General features: G+C 32.9%; 1 long non-coding RNA gene across 1 annotated transcript in view; it reads right to left on the minus strand.

Moving 5' to 3' along the window:
* Positions 1 to 6,200: 6,200 nt before the first annotated feature.
* LOC117151534 overlaps positions 6,201 to 23,290 on the minus strand; it is a 21,869-nt gene continuing 4,779 nt past the window's right edge. The window contains exons 2-4 of the long non-coding RNA XR_004461530.1: positions 19,354 to 19,356; positions 14,535 to 14,541; positions 6,201 to 6,211 (exon numbers count right to left, since the gene is read on the minus strand). This is a non-coding gene — a long non-coding RNA (uncharacterized LOC117151534). The remainder of the gene's footprint in view (positions 6,212 to 14,534; positions 14,542 to 19,353; positions 19,357 to 23,290) is intronic.

A 23,290-nucleotide genomic window follows, 5' to 3' on the forward strand; every position in this document is an offset into this window, starting at 1 on the left:
TAACATTTAACACTTATGACATTTACAACATTTACAAATTCAAGGTTTCGTGTAACATATCAATCCTAACTGATTATAAGTTATTTTTCTCTTTAATTTAATCTCATGAATAAATTGGAGATTTTACTTATCCAAATCCTAATAACTTGTATCCGTTAAACAATTGATTTATTTAATTCTTTGACCGCAATATGTACTACTTTATTATAAAGAGTTAAAATATCACAATTCTTTAAGAAAATTCACTATAATTTTTGCATTTAATACTCGTAAATGGTCCTATGTAAAAAATGTATACAATTTCCTAAATATGCAATCTCCGGAATTTTAATTTGATATGATAAATTAAAATTCTTCGCGTCTCACCAAAAACAACAATTCTTGTAACATATTATCGTAGAGTTCCTCCGATATCCATCAAATTACACTGCGATTAACCTTTATCAGCTACACAAAAACTAATATTACGAGCGAATAAACAAACCAAGATAAACTTCTTATCTCATCAAATTCGTGCGATAGAAGCACATAATTTCTTTAGAGTTTGTCCAAACAGGACATTGATAAATTCAAGCAAATTGCCATAACAGGCTGAGAATATGTATCACAAAGACGCTTACCTTCCCTTTAAATGGCAAGGTTACGTTTATACACAAGTATATTTCATCGATGACTGTTGAACTTATCGTTGACGTAGGGTGTTTCTTTTTCGACGTCTACAGAATTAACACGTTGGACGCCACGTCACCCATATCTATGTGACGGGTATACTTCCGTGGGGACCCCGTCACCCAAATATGGATCTTGTTGTTCGAATTAATTAACACGTTGGTCGTCGTGTCACCCGTATTTATGTGACGGGTATACTTCCGTGGAAGCCCCGTCACCCAAGTATGGATGACGCTCTTCTTGTCCGAGTTAATTAAATATATGTGGCGACAAGGACTACGGAACTTTCTAACGGCTCCGCGACACAAAACGTGACATGACGCACTCAATCTGCCATCGGTATCCTCACGCTCCTCCAGCCGAATTTCTCCGAAGGGCATGCAGGCGACAGCCACGAAGGCACTGAAACAAAAGCACGCCAGGGGGGATACCGATGGGCAACGGAAAGAGTCAGTTCGATCGAAAAAATAAGACATTCGGCCCCGAACCGCGTGACGAGAAAGTCGAAAGAAACGGCCACGTTTTCACCGAGAAACCGACCGAGCGACGCTATTGCGTATCGACGTTAACAATTAACCGATGTTAATTGCAGACTGTACGTTGTTGTTATTTGTTTAATAAACGTTAGTGGTTAAACGTCACCGAGTGTACTTCAGTGCCTATCACACCATTCCACCTCAAATTGGTGACCTCGACGTGAGTGAAAGTTTAAGAGGTGACTGTGATAGTTGTACTGAGACTCTAAACGCTTCACCTCATATAGGATATTATATATAGGATATACAACATGAAAATATTAAAAACATATTATACCGTACTTTCTATTAATTCGTATTCTGGATAAAATATTACATTATGCTATATCGCATGGTATTTGTTTAAACGTTCCAAACGTATTTGGGCCGATTTTGGGCACTTCGAACAATAATTGTAGACTTCGTCATCGCTACTCTCCTCACTTTCAAATATATTTTCACGCTGTTTACTGAACATTTTCAGGATGAAAAAATCACTGATGTACGTCTCACAAGTATGCTTTTCGACCAAATGAAAGATCTGAGATATCTGCCACGAGATCCCTCGGAATACTCTAGCTGGAAAGCTTATCGCTTTCTCCATTTCAGAACTAAATAATGCTTTTTTACAATGAATCAAAGGCGGTAAACAATGAATTCCCGCTTGTCGCTCTATTTACGTTCTGCGTATCGGCGGTCGGATTTGGGCTCCGCAGGAAACTTAGCCGCATCACGCTGGGCGACCAACGTGTTAATCGGATCAACCTCTTGTTAGTGCGTTGAGATATTCATTTAGCCTTAAATTATATCGGCTGCATAATCGTATTATTTCCTCTATAATAGAGTTTATCTGAAGACCTTTACTACTTTCATCGCTTCGAACGTATCATGGTGCATCTACCATCGTTCTGAATATATTTTCGGCTAGTTTTAAGCTTTACCATTGTTACGTAACGCGAAAACAAAATTGAAACGCGCGACCCGCGACTCGAAAAAAAGCTATATTTCGTGATGAATTTACCTAACGATACTAAGAAAATTTAAAATTGTAAACAAGGTTGGTAATTTGAACAAACATTAGGGATCTTGCCAAACATATCAAAAAAAGACCCCGATGTCCTTTCATCTCCAACAGATATAAATAAACGTAGCGACTTAGAGCAGTTAGTTATCATCGTTTTATCAACCGAAGAGTTTTACATCCGTCAGTCTGTCAGTCAATTGTCAATATAGAAATCGAGTAAGATTCGAATAAATCGTTGCATATCGATAATTTATTTCGAACAACTTTAATCCTTTCCCGTGCCAGTATTCCCGCACATAGCAGGTTAATCGAAACGTGGAATTTATTGCCAGTTGCATTAAACGCTAGTTAACTCGCTACTCGTGTGCATACAATTTGTTGATTAAATTCACGTTCAAGCAAACGCGGCAATTCAATAAAACGTGACAATCGTATGACTTTTCATTGCTATGTGCCACAACTGAAAGTCGTATGTGCAGTTTGGTTCAATAATAAACTTATATGTAAGTAACTTGTTTTCTAAGCCTAATTCAGATATCTGCTGCTTTCATCAGAATACTTCTTTCTTCTTGAGTCGAATTTGTTGGATCTTTTTGCGTATAGATTAGCTTCGCGTTCGCTTGGAGCGAAGACGTAACGCAAAGTATTTAACCAGTTGGGTCTGGGATACAATCCATTCACGATATGCAATGGTGGTATGGTTGTTCGTTCTTAACGTGGAAGTGATGTGATTACGTGTATCAGTATATTTCTTTTTCCACTAATTTAGTCGGTGCTCTGGCGATCGTATGTGTTGTTGCAACAATGTTGATAAAATCTTAGGATCTTCGTCGGTGGCTAGAATTATTGTATCATCCGCGAATATAAATAAAATAGTTTCATAGCTGGTCGAGATATCGGTTGCATACATATAGAGTGTACAATGCAGGCCAGAAGATATTACTATTAGACTATTATTACTATTAGAACAGTGATAGCGTATAGGTCAGAAACAGTATCTTTATTGAATGTATTGAACAAAGAATATTCTATTGTCCAGGTATGATTTAATAAGCGATAGCAAAGTATTGTTTAATTGCGAAGTGTAGAGGACGATTGGTCGTGTGGTTTAAATGACGAGATAACTCGATGTTGAAAACCGTCAAATATATTTTAAAATATTTCATAAATGTTCGCTAAGACGATCGATACTAACAGATTCGCTAAAGACTGTGTATAGATCGCTAATAAGATCGATGGAGACTGCGACTGGTAAACTGTTCACTTACGATCGCGTTCGTTTATTTATACTGGTCGGGGGAGTGTCGGAAAATTTAAATCCGACTTTGTTTTACGGTTGCACGTACCGGTGACATTGTTTTGCCTGGAGTTTATTTATTATTACATTATGTATGTCCTAACGATGTTGATACTCCCAGACAAAACAACATGATTCGAATTGTCGTCTAGCTCACGTGCCGCTATAGAAGTTTCAATAACTTAAGGATTTTCGGATGTTATTGCAGTATATAGAGCCGCCCAAAAATTATTTAACCCATTTGCATCCAAGCGCAGATTAATCCGCGCGCTACGACTGCTTTTTTTTATTTCCACTTTAATCTAAATAATTTTTTTTTTTTAAGTAAATAATTTTAAGTAAATAATCTTTCTTCCTCTGTTACAAAGAATGTAAGATGCGATTTTTGCGAAGTAACATTGTCTAACAATCGTTTTGAACAGTAAATTTTCGATAAATTCCATGAAGAATTCGGATGTCATTTACTGCACCTACGACCGTCCACGCGCAGTGATAAGGACCAGTCCTGCGAAGTAGGGCCATGATGCAAATGGGTTAAAGCGATATTTGATTCATTGCATTGCAACGTACTGTGGAGTTATTCAGTGAATGGCATGATATTTTTAAGGGACTCTTCACCCACGTACCGTTCGCTTTTTGAATAACCGAAAGGGAACAAACTGTGCTTTTGTGCCTTCTGGTAGCTTTTCGGAGCAAATAGTTTATGTCCTCTTTAAGCGAGAGGCTTGAGATGTAAAATTAGAATTGATCTTTACACTGATTTTGTATTAATTGTTTAACTTCCTTGATAATTGCATTAAGTTTTTTCTCGTTTATGATGCTTTTGTGTCTCTGTCAGATATATTTTACTTTGCGTTTAATTGTTCGAAGAATGTACTGAGATTAAGCGTTTACTTGTCTAATATCACTGAAGCGTTTAGTAGCGAGTCATCTAGCCTTTTGGATTAGGCTGGTAAATTTGCTTATGGCTAATTCAATATGCTCAGCATTCTTTACCGGAATATTGCAAGTAATGTTTTCTTCTAGGAACTTCTTGAAGAATGGCCAGTTTGTAATTTTATTGCAGAGGGGAAGTGTTTTTGCAATGAGCACAGGTTTGTATAAGTAGGTAAGCGAGATTGGCGAATGGTCAAAGCTGAGATTCAAGTTCGATTCGATCTTGAAAGGAGTATAATTTATTACTTTAATAACTGAAAAATCTGGTAGTGAAGATCTGTCGTACGCAGATGGCAGATGGTACGTGACTTCATCTATGGGTAGGACACTAAATGACCTAGGGTCGTATCTCTAGGCGAGTTTATCTTGGAGTCCCATAGGATATACTTGGCATTAGAGTCATCATCAGCGAGAAATTTATTTTCTAAGGATTTGGAAAAATTGGAGTAACGTTTTTCAGGTAGTCTGTATGCTTAGGAAAAAGTACACTGCGGATAAATTAATTTAACCTTGAGAGGTTACGGTGGTTGCTGTGGTAGATTGTAGATAAACATGTTTAGTGCTATTATAAAAATGATTATAGCCGCCATGAGCTTCGCTCGATGGACATTTGATATCGTAAACAGCATACAATGGTATTTTCACGTAATTTTTATCTGTTAACACCAAAACTACCGATAGTTAACACGAAGCTATTTCTACCAAAACCAGTGAAAATGACTGATCTTTAAAAAATACGTAATAATAGAATATTTTTATATTTATTGATTTATTACTTTCTTGCAGAAGGAATTCCATGTTTGTAGTAGATTTTTGGTATTATTGATCCATCTGGGACCACGATTCCTAAACAAGGCTTGACAAATTTATAAAATTGTAGAACCACTCGTTTTGACTGGTGTGGTATTTCTAGCGTTAGCATCTAACGATCTAGCGATCGATCCGGAATTTTTCTAACATCTGATATCGTCATATCGAACGATACGCGGTAAAAATTTGAAAAACGTATGGGAAGTTGTAGAAAACGAGGAAACTGGTTAATTGGGATTCGATAAACAGATCGCAGGACCCTTTTACACTTTGACAAGTACCAGCAACCTTTTTGACTGGTGTTGGTGTAAGTAACCTTGATACGAAATTGTTTTGAGTTTGAATACATAAGAAACAAAATAAAATTCATTATATTATTCTTTTAGTTATCGTTGCGAAAGTCGTTACATCATTGCGGAAAAACAATATAACATGAAGTAGGAATTTAAAAATAAAATTGTAAAACCAGTCAATTTCATTGGTGTGGTAGTATAGTGTTAAAAGCGTTTTGGACATGAGTTGAATATCTATTTCGTTAGTGTGTAAGAAAACTTTTAGTTCCCGGATTTTTCGTAACAATCCACTGTCGTTCCAGATCGCAATCTTTAAATTAGTGGCCATTAGTTATTCTTTAGAATCACGGTGGTGAGTAGTTGTATCATTGTACTTATCACTTATGATTGTTGCTGTAGCAATTTTATTTGTTCGAGGAGCGTATCGGTTACAAGTTTTGTGTTTTGTAAAGATCGTTGTCTTGATCGTTGTTTTGTAAAGATAAAATTGCCTGTACATAAGTTTTGATACCATTAGTTTGTTGAATGTATGTATTATTGTTGTGATCTAATATGCAGTTTTGCGATAGTGTATTATAATTGTTACTAATTGTTTTACGTTTAAGTGTGAGATAGAGTTTTTTCTGGGGGTTTCTTGCTATATCCTTTATAACTAGCAGAATGATTTCTCTGACAACTTTAGCAACTTACATTTACTATTTTGTGTTGCAAGAGACATGCCGAGGTGAAGTGTTTATTAGCGCGCTTAACATAGCTGGTGCTCTGAAGCAATAGTTTTTAGTACGGCCGTAAGATAGACATTGTATGTATTGGAAAATATCCATTTTATCTTTAGGAGACTCGAAAGGAACTACAGTGCTTAAAGGTCTATTTATTTTGTAAATTTTTTTGTTATTTTCATTAGGTCCAAGTTCTATGAAGAATAGCAGTAATGGTTGTTTTGTAACGTATTTTATATTATTTATTTACCCTACCTGCTTGAGTTTGTTTATTTCATTAACAATTCTACCATCGTCTGTTTTGAGCTGCATTTTTCTTACAATTACTACCATCTTATATTACGTATAGGGGCGCGTTGCGTATCTTCATTAGGACAAGCCATCGTTGTCGTTCAATGAGTTTTATATTTTCAATTATATGTACAAGTGTTGATTTAACAGGGTTTAACAATTTAACGTGATTATTAGACACTCTTAAAGTAAAAACAATGTTCTTAGGTTCAAACGATTCCACGGTCAACGGGATAACTCTTTGTACAATTGAATATGTTTTGAAACTCAAAATGACGTTAGCTGTGACGCACGGTATCTTTCTGACTGATTGATCAGACGTTGTGTGCAAACTCTCCAAGGTGATCGTAAGAATAAAAGACTGACGCGATCGCATTTGTCAATTGCGTATTGACCGAGGTTATCGACAAAATTCCAGGCGCCGTTACTAGGCTGACCCCCGTGAAACGGTCACTGCTCGTGCCGCGGGGCTTGTTTGTTAATGCAGCGTGTGTCCCTCGATATTGGTACTTCTACTGTTAAGTAAAAACGTTCATCCCGCGACCGTGGCTACGTTCGGTTACCAGTTGTGTCACCTCGACCCCAAACCCACTGTCACAAACCTTGGGCAAACATAATCAGCTCGTATCGCAATAACTACTTCCAAGTTCTATTATTTCAGTACAGCTATAATGAATAGTTTGGACCAAAGTATTGGGGATCTTGCCAAAATTCCAAAAGAAAGGCCCGATGTCCCTACATCTCCGACATATAGAAATTAGTATTTTTTTCTCTCACAGCTACAACTATTTTGATATAGACTTCTGTCAAATTAGCTTATATCTTAACATGATTGTTATTTAGTTGTCTTACCGTATAATTATTACCTGCTGTTTCATCCAGTAACACCATTAAAAAGTTCGATAACTTGATCGAGTATTAATTAGCGATCTTACTTTGCGATTTATACACTGTACGAGCGACTCAGCGAATATAGCCTGTATACTAATTTATTATTTTAAATATATTCGATGGTTTCAACAACAAGTAATAACATCTAATAAATCTCACGATCGAACATCCGCTATACAAGTCCTCTACAGTACTATCAGAAATATACTCGTTACAAATTGTTGAGTTTTACCGTCAAAAATAAATAATGTAATGTCTAATTCATAATGTAAACGACAGTGTGACAGCGACCATACCCAAATCCACGTCATTCCACACTACCTGACAATGAACCTTTAGACTTTGACCTTACCTTTGCACATGGCCCAACACCACTACATAGGGCACTCAGGACCCTCTCCTTGTCCCTCAACTCCAACAAACTCAACATATAAAGACTGCGAACATTCGACCACGAGACTAGACTTGGGTACAGTCTTGGCCGCGATTTCAACAACTATTTTTGTACTTTGTAACTTCACTGTACTTCATTGTAACATTGTACTTAATCACTTTTGTGAATAGAAGCATATGAAAATATAAAAGGACGGTCAAGTTAAGCTATTGCTCAGCTCTTCCTTTTTTTATCACGAATTTTACGTGACAACAGCCTGGTTTAAGGAAGGAAATATTCGCCGCCGGCCTGGGTAACTTCATTTGGAGAGCATCTACACATAAACGATTTACTTCAAATGTAAGACCCAATAGCGACAAAACTAAAGGGGCAATAGCATTCGCGAGCGACCTACTGATATAGGCGAGAGACAATAAAATATAAAGAGCTAAAGGTCAATTACAATAGATATTTAACGTAATACACAACTACTTCTACACGTGGAAACTAAAAATTAATATAAACAAATGGGAGCAAATTTTATTCCAATCATCTCCACTTACGCCAACAAATTCCACCTAAATAACAGTAACAATAGCAACTTATTCGCATTTTGCAGAGAAGTAATTCGCTATTTGAGCGTACATATGGAGTTTAAGCTGAATCACAACGTGTACACAGAAAGACAAATAGAGAAAATACAAGAGCATTTGCTGTACACAATTGCCGCAGTAAAGTGAAAATACTATGCCACAAGTTATTGATAAGACCAATTCTAACGTAATGTTTCCCGATTTGCAACATCTGCTCAAGCACGGTGGATAAGTTACGTCTGTTTGAATGAAAGTACCTCGGAGCCTGTTATCCGGAGTTCAATTACATCAAAAGTGTAAGAACAAATTGCATTGCAAGCTTCAACGATTCGCATAGATTTATTCGTTCTAAGATTAATACGAAATCATTGGTCAAACATACACAATATCAACACAAATAGCCTAATGTACAGCTCGATCTACCGCAATTCACAATATCACGAAAAAAACAGATATACGCAATACCACTGGAATCATTCATATATCTAGATAAAATCTAAATAACCAGCCAATAATGTGCCACTGCAATAGAAAAAGCTATGATAAAAGAATAATAAAACATAAATTTCAACTATTCCGACATACGATTTAAATATAAGCTGCTTATACGACTTAAGCCAACCGAGCAGGGGAGATCACCCCTCTGTGAAGAACATCGCCCTTCTTGACTTTAGCAACGTGTTTTCTTTTTTCTTTTGTTATTATCACTTATTGCTTACTGGAATTGTTCCCAATTAATCGCGACACTTTTTCTGCTTTCACAAAGTACAGTATATAATAAAATACACCAATTTAGTGGTGTTAAAATGAATTCAAAAGTTACACTATCAGTTATGACTAAATAAAGTTATAATCGAACGATACCACGCTGTAAAAAAATATTAAAATGCATTATGAATTTTTTATTTCACGTTCAAGTCGTGTTATTTATCTTTAGTCATCTTTAATGTTTTAATTTTACCTATATCTTTTGTACTTTTAATATATACTTTTAATTTGATGTTTTGTATAAACAATATGTGAAATTGTTAAACGAAATCATTACCGCAAAATATAATTGACACTTAAATAATTTTTAGACTTCTTTGTTTTTCAAGTAGTGAATATTAGTCCACGGTGGACAGCGTATAGCTTGGCTGAGTGTTACGAGACAAACATAAAGAAAACGCTAAAAAATAATGGTGGTCGCGTAAAAACTGATTACTGATCTTTTTCTAGGAATACATACAGTTGCCCCGGAAAATAAATCAATGGTTTTATATTTAAACTTTTAGCAGGAGTATTAATTTTCGAAACATTAAATTAAATGCTATACGAGTATCCTTCGTCCAATTATTCTAAAATTTTGCAGATATCATTTTCTCCTCAAATATTGTTATTTTAGCAGATGTGGCAAAAAATTGAAAATCGGAGAACATGGTCTACCCTAATTGGTACCCTATTTGTTGTATTGTTTTTTTTTTTTATTTGACATGTCCTTATATGTAATACTAGTTAAGTTTTTTTCAGATATTGCTTTTGAAATCTAAAACGATAAATCTATCTGGCCAGAAGTTCTTGTACAACATTATACGTTAAAAATGATGCTGTAGATTATGAATTTGTGTAATTACTAGACTCCAGTTATTTATACATTTAAGACGAGTTTAAATGTACAAACATGTGCAGAATGTACATTATATCCAACAATGTATAAGATATTTAGAGAAAATTGCACAAAGTTTAAGTTATAATATTTAAAAAATGAAATAAATCTCTACTTAGGTCCGTTTCTTCAATTGTAACTTCATAGAGATATGAATTTACATAAAAATCTGCAATCCAATAATTATTGTAGCACAGCTAATGTAGATATATGTATAATTATCATATGTTAGAACAGCGTTGGTTACTTTGCACTGTAATTTCTGCAATTTAAAGTTTCATTTCGTTTTTAATATTTATATTAGTTGTAAATAATATGTACTCACACATATTATTATTATAGTATATAGGTATATATCTAGTTATTCTGTGTTAAAGCATATTTGTTCCATCAATATATATTAAAAATACTATTGCTATTTCATTCCAATTTTTTAATTAAGTAACATAAATGATGACAAATTATAGTAATAAAGAGTTTGAGTTTTAGTTTCTTCAACTAAAAATATAAAATCAATAGAATGTGAAGAACAGATCAAGATGTGAAATTATATCTAAAAATTGGAAAGCAAAATTAACTAGAAAATATATAATGTACATTCTATCCTAATATATGTTTTCAAATTTGTTAAACGCTTACCGAATACTTTCAACAATACGTTTTGTAGAAATTTATAAGCAAGCGTTAAAACACTCTTTAATGTGAAGTTAATATTCATTCGGATTATACTTTCTCAATGTGCAACCTTTCTCAACTTCAAATTTGGTACTTGAGCTAACCAAAACAGTTTTTTTTGTTAATATTACTCTTAATGTTACCAATTTTCAAAATAAGTTGTTTTGTATATGTATAATAGAAACAAAAATATCGATATAAACATAAGATATTATTATGAAAAAATAGAAGAAAACCTTTTTACAGACAAACTGTAGAAGTTTTGTTTCATTTTACTTGCAATTATTATATCTAATAGATATGTATCTAACTTTCCTTTTTCATGTAATTTTTAAATTTTTGAACACTAGAATTTACGTTTAACTCTTTTATTAAAATTGTCGAATATTTTTATACCTAATGTAGAAAATTATACAATATTTTTGTGATTAACTAAGTTGGCTATCGATATTAGTAAACGAACTGACTTACCGACTAAGATGAACGCATAGCATAGCACGCTGTTACCGAAGAATGCGGGCCATCACTGAACTAGAGTTGGAAAACTTACCGATTCAGAAAGGCTCGTGATAGAGGAAATGTGATATCACAGTGAAGTTTATTCATATTTCATGAAATTGACTGTATTTTTAATCTATTTGATAACTGATTAATTTTATGAACTTAAAAATTCGTGATATTAGATGTTGAAAATGACAACGTGAGTTCGCGCTCGCCATCCATATGCAGATGCACTAGTTACAATAAATAGTAACTAGAAGATAGTTCTAGATATAATCGATAGATTTAATCGATAGGTTTAAGATGTTCTTTTGTTTTTATCCCTAGTCCATGTAAGAAAGCGCAATAAAGGTTTTTCGGCTCAGAACGCTGTGATAAATTTATCCAAAGAATAAAATAATAGCTATTGTGATCCTACCTCTGAATACAAAAATAACAACATTATATTTATAAAAAAGATCTATAAAAAGTGATTAAAGATATTTTCCTGAACTACGTTAATTTGTGACAGTCACTGAAGATGTATCAACGAAATTTTTATACAGTTTGAATTATGTTTCAAGTTGTATTCAATACTCAAAAAAAATTATACTCATCCAATAGGTATTTATTTATTAATATTTTCACGAGTTTTAAAATTCATGAAATTACGAAATTCATAAAAAATTGTTAAGAATATTTTTCTGATACACATTAATTCATGTATTCACTAAATATGCGCAATATAATAATTTACAAAATATAATATTGAGCATAAATAATTCATAAAAGCATAGTAATAAAATTTCATAGTAATAAAATTGAATCTCAATTTCCATTTAATATACAGGGCGCTGAATCAACATTGCCCACCTCAAGTATATAAATATAAGTGTAATAAATTTAAAGATTATTATTAGAAATATAAAATTTGTTAGAATAGCCATTTTTATCTGTATTGAATTTTTCATATTTTTTCTATAAGTAGAAAGCATATATATTTATTTTTCGAATGAAAATATCATATTGACAACGTTATCACTGAATGAAAAAGTTATTAATATGAAATTTCTTTTTGTTAAGAATTAATATGAATCTCTTCCTAAAAAATTTATCAGCGCCATTGTTTGTCGTCATTGTATTTTTATAGCGAAATAACTTTTGTAAATAACATTCTTAATTACTACATAAAATACTTAATAAAACGCTCTGTATAAGAGCAAAGTTAAGAGACTTTTAAATTATTTCATTCATGGTGAAAACAGACATATATAATAAAATAATTGTTAAGTAAATATGATTGAATCACAGCACAGAATATCCAAGAAATCTTTAGTTTTAAGAATTGGACTCTCCGATTGCACAGATCAGGTTGATAGATTCAAACTAACTACACAACTTTAATTTAAATATTATACATTATATATATGTATACTTGCGCTTCCCCGAATGAGTAAATTTATCGTTGGAAGACGTTGTTATCATTAATTAAAATTGTTATATAAGTCGCAAACAAACCTGCATTGTCAATTATTATAAATTACGCGCAAATGATTCATGTTATTCTTTATCGTATTTAATTGGAATATGCAAAACAACAATTGATAACAAAAACAACGAGTAATAAATTGAAAATTACATTTGAATTACTGATGTAGAAATTAATTAAACGTTTCGATCGTTCAGTATTTATTTTGATGAAACTACGGGAAAATTACTTAATGATAGTGACACTACAGTGAATTTTACTTCTAGTTATGCATCTGTGGCAGCATATACGTCAGTGTCGGTTGCCGGCTACGGGCAGCTTATCTCTCGTTTCTAAACGAGAGTCAGGCGAGCTTAAAGGCCCCATACACAACTACATATGTGAAGCTGAATGAAATGTCTGTTGTAACTCAATTATAAGTGTACACCATCAATATATATTGGGTTTCGGTTAGGGTTAAATCTTTCAATCCGGTCCGGCGAGGCTGCCGGCAACGCTCGCATAAAATGATAACAAATTAATTGTAAAAATAAGGAGTTTTAATAAATACTAATAACAAATATAAAAAAACGGTTAAAAATATATATTATATATTATGCGTATACATATATGAAGAGATATATAAAAAGAAAAAAAATGCTAATGTTTGAACGAATTCCAACATCGAAGCACAAAGAAAAACTAACATTTTAACACCATATGACACGGAAAAGAAAACTAGTGAACATTTAAAAGTGTCGTATATTTTTATAATTAATTTATTATTATTTCATGGAAGCGTTGCCGGCTCCCTAGCGGCGATCGGACTGAAAAATCCAATTCAAACTTAATCCCAATACATCAGTGATGATATCCACTTTTAATTGAGTTATAACAGGTATTTCCTGCAGCCTCGCATACGCAGTTGTGTACGGGACCTTTAAGCTCGCCTAACACTTGTTTAGAACCAAAAGATAAGCGGCCGGTAGCCGGCAACCAATACCGACGCATATGTTACCACAGACGTTACAGGTAGAATTCACAGTAGTGATACTGGCAGTTTTTCGCAAACATTTCGTAAACCAAGCGAGACTGTCAGTTCCATGTATAGAGAAAAATTGTCCAAAATATCGATTTCTACAACCTGTCCAAAGTCATTGAAATCGGAGGGTAGATAGCTTTCCTGTAGTTTTTATTTTACATAGTGATATGAAGAAATAAAGGAACTGTTAAAATACACATTTTATTTTATTCTGTTTTTCAATACTTGCAATATATGGTTGCTTAATTTTGTTTCTTGCTATCACGCTTGTTGAAGCGCTAGTGTAGGTGCTGAGTAATTGTCAGGCGTGTAGTGATATACATGTATGCATGTTTGATTTACGAGCATGCTATACCATTTGCAAAGTATTTTAAAATAAATTCACACGTGTATAATATATGTATGTTAAAATAAAACACGTGTATAATAAAGAATTTATCTATATATTATTTCCCTTTTTTTTATTTACTACAAAATTAGAGTATTGCGTATCATAAATAATATGATTTATTTATAAATATTGCGTATCTGAGTAATGCATCCTTCATTTTTCGATAAATGAGTACTGTAAATTGCTTCTGAGATATAGAAACTTTGTTCTTTAGTCTTAGAAAATTAAAATTAACTTTCCAGCGTGAGATATGACAGTTATTGTTTACTAAAAGGTGTTATCCCTCTTTTGCCGTTGTAATACAAATTTTTATAGTTCTACTTATTTTGCAAAATCTTCTGTACTAATGTACGCTTTACTAAATACCAATATCTAATGCTTCTAAAAAGTTAAACGTTTTTATAGGACATGAATCATATTACAAAATGTCTTTGTTCGTAGTCCATATTGTTTATATGTATTCCTTTTTATTAATGGCTTTTGAACATTTTTTGTTAATATATACATAAATTAATTTCATCCACGACGAAAGAAATGTCATAAGAATGTTAATATTAACATGAAATGTAAAAATAAGTATACATATATACAAATTGTAATTGCAATAAAATATAAAATGTAACGTATTTAAATATAGTTAAAATAAATACAATATGATGATAAATGCTCGCGATAATAATATTAAAATTAGAAATCACCCTAGAGATCCCTGTTCTCCATCTACACTGCCGATTTACCAATATTAACAGAAATAATTGTAGCGACATTTGCTGACGACACAGCGCTACTAGCATCCCACGCAGACCCGATAATCGCATCATTCACTCTCCAGCGATGTCTCGACTCTATGGAAAAGTGGTTTCACAAATGGGACTTCAAAATTAACGAAAACAAATCCACACAAGTAACCTTCACGCTGAGGAAACAAACCTGCCCACAGGTGACCATTAACGATATAACAATTCCTAACAAGGATTCAGTCAGATACCTGGGCATGACTCTGGACAGAAGATTAACATGGAAACAACACATCACAGGCAAATCGAAGTAACTCAAGGCTACTCTTAAAAAATTCTACTGGCTCATTGGCCGACGTTCCAACCTAAGCACGCAGAACAAAATTACACTCTACAAGACCATAATAAAGCCTGTTTGGACCTACGGAATCCAACTATGGGGTACAGCAAGTAATTCCAACATTGAAATACTTCAACGCTTGCAATCGAAAACGCTAAGATCCCTAATAGATGCACCCTGGTATGTTACCGACGAAGCAATACATCGTGACCTCAAGATACCCACAGTCAAAGAAGAAATAACAAAATGTAGTAATAGATATATCAAAAGAGTTAACAAACATCGAAACCCCCTAATTACTAAATTACTTAATACGTCGGACCAGATCCGCAGGCTAAGAAAACACTATCCGTTAGACCTCAACACTAGATTCAGCTGGATATTTCTAATAAGTAATATTTACTTATTTATAATATTATTATTTATAAACTATACTTATTTATAAATTGTACTTACTCATAATAAGTTAATAAGTGTATTAACTTATTATAAATAATTAGCCATGTCACTACGCCACGCCAGAGAAACTTACTCAAAATTCTCAATGCGAGAATTGATTGTAAAGTACTTGTAAATAAAAAAAAAGAAAAAAATTTGCGAGAGAGTGTCAAAATGGCGTCCAAGTGGGAAGCAATAACGGTTGTTGGCGTAAATCATCGCGTGGTCGTGACAGAGGAAGAGAGGGTAAAGGCTATACGAGCAGGGGACGCTGAAACTTGCATCGTCAACAAGCAGCAGGCACGAACGAACAGAGCAACTCAGGAGCAGGCACATGGATGACAAAAACGCACACAGCACACAGCAGCGAGGTAAACAATTTAGATGATGACGAAATAGTTTGGCTGCTAGACAGCGGTTGTACCTGTAGCGGCAGCCGGCGGCGAAACTTTCCGACGGTTTCGTCGATACAAAGCATATCACCGAAATATAAAGCCGACGCGCCTAATGAGCCATCGATATCCCTACGATCCTTCCGCCGAATAATTGGAAGAAGGCGTACGTAACAACGGTCGCGGACGCTTAACGGACGCGTGCGTAGTGGGGATATCAAGGGGCGACAAAAGAAACAAATCGGATCAAAGACATTCGAGTTTCACCGATCACATAATAAATAACGTGAACTATTTTGATAAACGTATTGATCTTAAAGAACCAGTAAATATATACCTAGGTGATAATAGACTGGTAAAAGCAACAAAAGTTGGAAATGTCATAAGTTATTTTGAAGCATTTGGAAGACAGGATGAAATAAATATGAATAAAGCGTTTTACGCGAAAGAAATGTCTGTGAATCTGATTAGTTAATAATACGGTTATTTCAAAAGGAAATATTGCGAAAATGAGAATAGATCAGAATCACAGACTTACAGCAGTAGCGTTCAAGGAAAATAGGACATATAAAATGAAAAGCATATTGAAAAGGAAGACTTAGTAAACTTAGTACTTAGTACTTAATAAACAGTAGCGAACGTAATATTATGAATCAAAAGGATATGTAGACGGGACAAATGGAATGTAAATTAGCAAAAGCGCTTTATGGGTTAAAAGAAAGTCCGAGGGATTGGTACGAATGTTTTGATAAGTACGTAACGAGATTAGGACTTAAGAAAAATAACGCGTACGTGTTAAGAAAAATAAATGTAGGTGCGAGAGGGAAGGAACGTAGAGCGAAAACACACATATCCCCTCCCTAGTATGTGTGTGAGCGTCGCATGATGGCCTAGGCTTCCGTTGAGAAAAAAGAGCGATGCGCAGTGTGAAATCTCGTGCCCTAGGCCTCTGACGAGTAACCCACGTGGCGAGCAAAGTTACGTGAATATTCGAATGAAGTTTTTTGTAATACCTTTCCAAATTCTCTCCGTACCTTGTCAACTACAAACGTAGCGAAGTGATCCGAAACAATAAAAACGTCATTTCGTACAAATTTATATAATTGTAAAAAAAATTCTATTAATTTCAAAGACTCCTGTATTAAATAAAAATTTTCATATTAAACGAAATTATTCGTATTAACACCGTTTATCTCAAAACGATATTTACATATTATGTAAAAACCTAATACTCGCTTTTGTATGTAAATTTCTAAATACATTCTTAAATGCAAATAATATTAATTATTTAATACTTTATTCAAAAATTAATAATTATATTTGTAGATTCATTAACTGCATATTTCAATGTCGTAACTGAACAAAAGCTCATTTTTAGTAACATACTTGATTTAAAATTATCTATAGTAGGTACTATATTTAATATTAAATGGTATTATATAGATGAATCGAGAGATTCAAATAAAAACTGATAAAACTAACAAAATTTTTAATTTAAAAAGGCTACAATTAAGAGAAGAGATTCAGTCAAATAGAAACATCTACATATTGTATATATTTCCAAACACTGAAACACGCCATTATATTTAATTGCTTATAAAGAACTGGAAATTGATAACAAAATTTTCTAAATAAATACAAATGTTATATTTCATTTCCTGCAGTTAACTCATTTAGAGAAAAAAAAATTGAGAGGCCAAAAAATTGTACCGCTCTTTCGGTAAATCTCTCAATTACACATAAATACTTGGCTGCAATTTGAATAATAACTTTAATATAAAATTTACTAAATATACTAAACTAAATATATACTAAATATATATATACTAAAGATTTTATAAGCAAAATAATATCTATAAATATGATACGCATATATGCAGATATTTTAAATGTTATCGGTAATAAAAATTCATGAAAGTTCATATAAATTCAGAAAAAAGCAAATTGTTTTGATGTAAAAATATTTTTCTAATATACTTAATACCTTTCATTCATCTGAATAAGAACATTTATTCGTCGGCGTACGTTTTCCGATCACAAAATCATCATATCCAGTTAACGTGTTTTTCAGTATATAAGTACACAATCGCTTAAAGATTTTCGACTCGTATTTCCGAATTCAATTGAACGGAAATGTTTCGCAGTCAGTCGTTCAGTTGGGGCGAAAATAAGAAAGTTTTATTTGTTCGTAGATATTTCATAAACGCTACATAGAGCAGGCAGGTATAATTATATTTTCAGTCACGGGAAAACTTCGACGATAAAAAATTGAATCGACCCAGTTTTTGTCTTTAACCTCCAGACTAAGCACTTTTTCGTCGAGATCGTATTTTTCACGTTTAAACAATTATGTTAATGTCAGACGAGCTACGATAAATTGCTCGAAAAATTAAAAGTACTTTCATCCGTTTCCCTATGTTCCGCGTTCTCCTTTTTTGTAATTACAACGCGTTCAATACAAGCGTGTTTGCAATTATTTTGTAAAATATTAGTAGTTCCTACAGAACTTTTGTATGTATTTGTTCAAGTTGTTTAATTTCGGGTGAAATAAAAGAAAGAGCAAAAAATATCTTAGGTAGAAGCTTCAAATGATTAAAAAGTCAAATTTATTATTTGTATTTATATATTATAAATATATAAGTATATTTATTATTACTAATAATTATAACTTTGTTTAATATTTGAGATTAAACAAAACGTTATTAAAAAATAATCCCTTGAGAAAATTTGCGTATCAATACTGTATGTTACATGTTTTTTAATTTAAATTAAATTAAATTGTGTAGATTTTAAACGTTAATTTAAATTGCGTCGTACTTTCAAATTAATTATTAATGTCGTGATATTATATTAGATTTTCGGAAAAGTTTCTTTCTTTTTAAAAGGAAATAATAGACGCACAATGTTTTTTACATTATATTATTTTGTAGAATTACGTACATTCCATTTTATTCTGTTGAGATAAACACTGTGACATTTCACAGACTTGGTTTCACGTTTGTATAAAGGTGCACTGTTGTAAAAAATACGTTTGCGAAAGAGAGACACTTTCTGAACGACCTAATACTAAAAAATATGCTGCTGATGTTATTTCCCTCTTACTAAAAGGGTTTCCTCATATGGTAAGTAATTCTGTAATATTTTGAAATCACAAAGTTAGTTAACTTCGTTCTATGTAGGGTTGGTCATTTCACATATTTAGAAATAATTTTCTATTTCTCATATACATAATTACCAACTAAAATCTTAAGAACAACCGGAATTATTCAATCAACTTTCCAAACCGTTCATTATTTTATATACCTTCAACATTCTTTGTCATTCAAGTCACAACATTCTTTGAGGATCATATAAAATTGGTCAAAAAGGTTAACTCATTGGAAAGGTACTTGTGGAAAATGACTTTTCTTTCTAAATCAAAAGGATTTCACACATCTTAATACAGCAACCGATAAATCAAATTTTATTGATCTCTCATTTTACACTCCTTACGTTGTGAACTTATTCGAATGGCAAATATCCACTGAGCTCTTTCATAGCGATCATTTTTTCAATTTCGTTAAATATAAAACATAATATAAATGCAATAAATATCAACACATCCAGATGAAAATATTACAAAGCCGATTGGATTCAGTTCCAAGTATTAATAGAGGATGGAATTAACAGGCTTAAAACTGCAGATAAAACGAATGTATTATATAATGTATATATAATTATAATGTATTATATAATGTATTATAATATGTATTATATAAACCTTATAAATACGCTGGTTGAAAAACTTTTTGGTATAATCATAGAAGCAACTTCTAAGACTATGCCTCGAACTCGAAACAAGCGGCAAAAGAATTGCGAAACAGCTACATATAAAAAATGTCAAGTCATGCTGTAAATGTATTCATATGCTATAAAATTGAAACAAACAAAATAAAGTATAAAAAATATCGGGCCATTGCTACAAGAATTATTAAACGAAGTAAGTTTATGTTTCCAACTTCAATTGTAATAAACGAAATATAAAAGTTTGGAAAAAGCTAAACTGCACAAACAGAAATTTGAGAATATATGAACATTAGAAGTATTATCACATCAGATAATCTATTAATATCTAATTTTCTCGAACAAATTGTTACGCCAACGGGTTCGCCAAAAGCTCAAATGATAAGAACTTCGATCTACTTTATTTTGATATTGCTTTTTCGGGATACGCAATTGTGTTTGAATTTTGCACTTGCACTTTGGGTTGACGTTCCGTAAATATTGTAGTATGCACAAACGCAACTGCTTGTCCCGAAAAACCAACATCGAATATCTCACCATTGTCAAACTTTGAAATTTAGAACTTAATCGAGCAGCAGAAAGCACAGCAGTCTGCAAATCGAACGAAACTTAGACGTACAGATCGTAGAGGAGAAAACTCTGTGCGACGGTTTGTAAGGAAAATCCTAGATAAAACATTAAATATGCTTACTCATGGATATCTATAACATCGTGTTGAAAACTGCCCTATGGAATTTCCAAGTAGAGGGGATTAATGCTTTTTCTAATCCTTCATATACAATTAATAAACAAAAGCTCATATTAACAATGTTTATACAAAGTTCATACATGCACCGCGATTGTATCGCCTGTAAATGTCCACTGAAAAATCACACACGCACCGCAAGTGTCCCGTCAGCGAGTGTCCACAGAAAAATCTTAACAAAAATGGCAATCGTTTTGTATTAAAGTAAATATTCAATTTGACGTCCGTTTTCTTGCAAACAAAATTCAATACTTTTACATCTGCTCACAAGTTCTATTGAGGAGTTAGTTTTCTGCGAGAATCCAAAGCAGACACAACTGCGAAAGTAAAAATGGATTCACCCAAAATTTCTCTAAGTTGCGTTTATTGCACCCAAAGAACAACGACGCACATAAACATCAATCGACACAAGCTCGTGTATACAGTCGACACATTGAATTTTAGCTTTGCGTTATATAATAAATTTTATAGTAAGAGGTAAAATTTAACTCCATATTCATAATAGAATAGAAATTGTGTTATAAAGTTTAAAATAAACAGCTTGGAAAAGTTGAAAAAGAATATTTTAGAAGGAGATACACAAAATAATACGGACAAGTAGGAGAACAATGCGTACAAACTAGAAAAAATGCAAGGAATGCGGGAAATGTAAGCTAGAGTGGATGAGAGAGACAAAATCGATGTATGTCTGATGAACAGAAAGAAAAGGAATGATGAAGAAAAAATAGAAAGGATGCAAGTCTCGTGAAATGTATTATGCATCGAAATAATACTTTCCAAGTAGGTCGAGCCAGCTGTACAAGAAGTAGAGGCATTAATTAAAAGACAAAGTGAAAGAAAGCAATTAAACGTACTACTTGGAGAAAGGAGGAACAGCAGATCCCGACGAATAGTGTTAAAGGTAGTTGGTTATTTTCTTGAAAAAAAGATGCCAAAATATTCTGAGATACTAAACTTCTCTATATACTCTTGAACGAAAATTTGAAATTAGTAGGTACATATTTCATAGAACTCATGAATTTAAAAAAGTCAGTTTAGAATTTGTCACACCCCGAGGCTTACTATAGGCCGTGTTCCTAACCGTCGCTCGTGGTCCTACGGTGTCGCAGACAGATCGTCTTATATGACCAGCGAAATATATACAATGTAGCGACAAGCGCATAGCTGTCGTCAAGCAGCGAATTCTAGAAACGTCGATTCGCCTTCGGTCCAGTATTTTATCTACACAAAGAAGGTGGTATACGTGATCATAGGCGCGAACGGTGGCGTGACCCGAGCGTGGTGGGGGTCATCTCCCAGAGAAGACAAAGAAAACAAATCGAAGGGCAATCAGTATCATTTCAGAATTCAAACGGAATATATTGAGAGGTTCAGACGAATAGAATATCATAAAGTCGGGTCGAATTACTGTAACAAACTAATTGTATCATCGTTAAATCACGTGTGACGTGTTCATTATAATCTTAAATATTGTTAATTATACAAGTTTATATTAATCCTGTTAATTCAGTGTTAAAATCATTGAACTACCTCTGTTATCTTAGTAGAAACAGGGGAACGACTAATTCGCGACGTCGATTATCAAAATTATAGCGAACGCGTTTTCCTCGCGATCGTATCTCTCCGCAAACGGTCGTAACAGAATTAGAATAAAATATTACCTTAGAAATTTTATTGAAATAAAGGATATTATTGTCGGTATTTGTGACATTAATTTGAAACTAACCCTTCGATAGAGTAAAAGGATAATGAAAAATGCAGATGATAAATTTAGAGAGTAATTATTTCTTTTTCATTAAGATTTCTCGCGTTTCTAGTATTAAATGTGAAAATAATATGTATAAATATTAATAATTAGTTTACTTGTGATATCATATAACATGTGAAATTTACAATATTATGTTTGGCAATTTGTTCGAATTTGTGTCGGGCTACACTGTGAAAGGATTAATAATGGAATTAGCATGTGATTTAGCGTAGGTGATTAAAAAAGTGATTCCAAATCTTTGATTAGCGTAGTAATTTATTATTTTGGGAAAATGGAAGAAAATAAATTGAAATTATTTCGTTAGCCAAAATTGGGAAGAAAAAAGGTAAAGCAAATATAATTCATTATTAAAATTACATTACAAAAACTAAATAGTGCAGAGAGAATTTGGATAAAGGTTTTAAAATTGCAAAAACGCACAGACACATGCATGCTTTGCAAAGTACTTGAGATGTGGTCTTGACAAGACATCAACAACAGAAGAGGGTAATACGTAAATTGAATAGAAAAACATATCAACGATATTTTGCTATTCTCTGATTACACCTCAAATAATATATCATTTTATGTGCAAATATTTTTGGTTGTTAGCAAGTATATTAGAAATGTTTAATCATAATAAAAGATAAATTCTCTTTCAAACAAAAGTTTTAGTGAAACTGTATATTTTGCAAAATTCAATTTTTTGAATAACTTCTTATATACAGGGTGGTTGGTAACTGCTGGTACAAGCGGAAAGGGGGCGATTCTTTGCGAAAAAAGAAGTCGAAAATATGGAATAAAAATTAAAAAAAAAAATTTTTTTATTTTTTTAAAAATCTACAGTGAGATCCGTTATAACGAGACGCGGTAAAGTGCACGCGTACCGTGCGAAAATTCAAAGTCGATTTTCTCGAAAACAAAGCCTCGAACGAAAAATTTTTATTCTATATTTTCGACTTCTTTTTTCCCGTAGAATCACCCCCCTTCCGCTTG

Source organism: Bombus impatiens, unplaced genomic scaffold (assembly GCF_000188095.3).
Source record: "Bombus impatiens unplaced genomic scaffold, BIMP_2.2 scf_0261, whole genome shotgun sequence".
Lineage (NCBI taxonomy): Eukaryota > Metazoa > Arthropoda > Insecta > Hymenoptera > Apidae > Bombus > Bombus impatiens.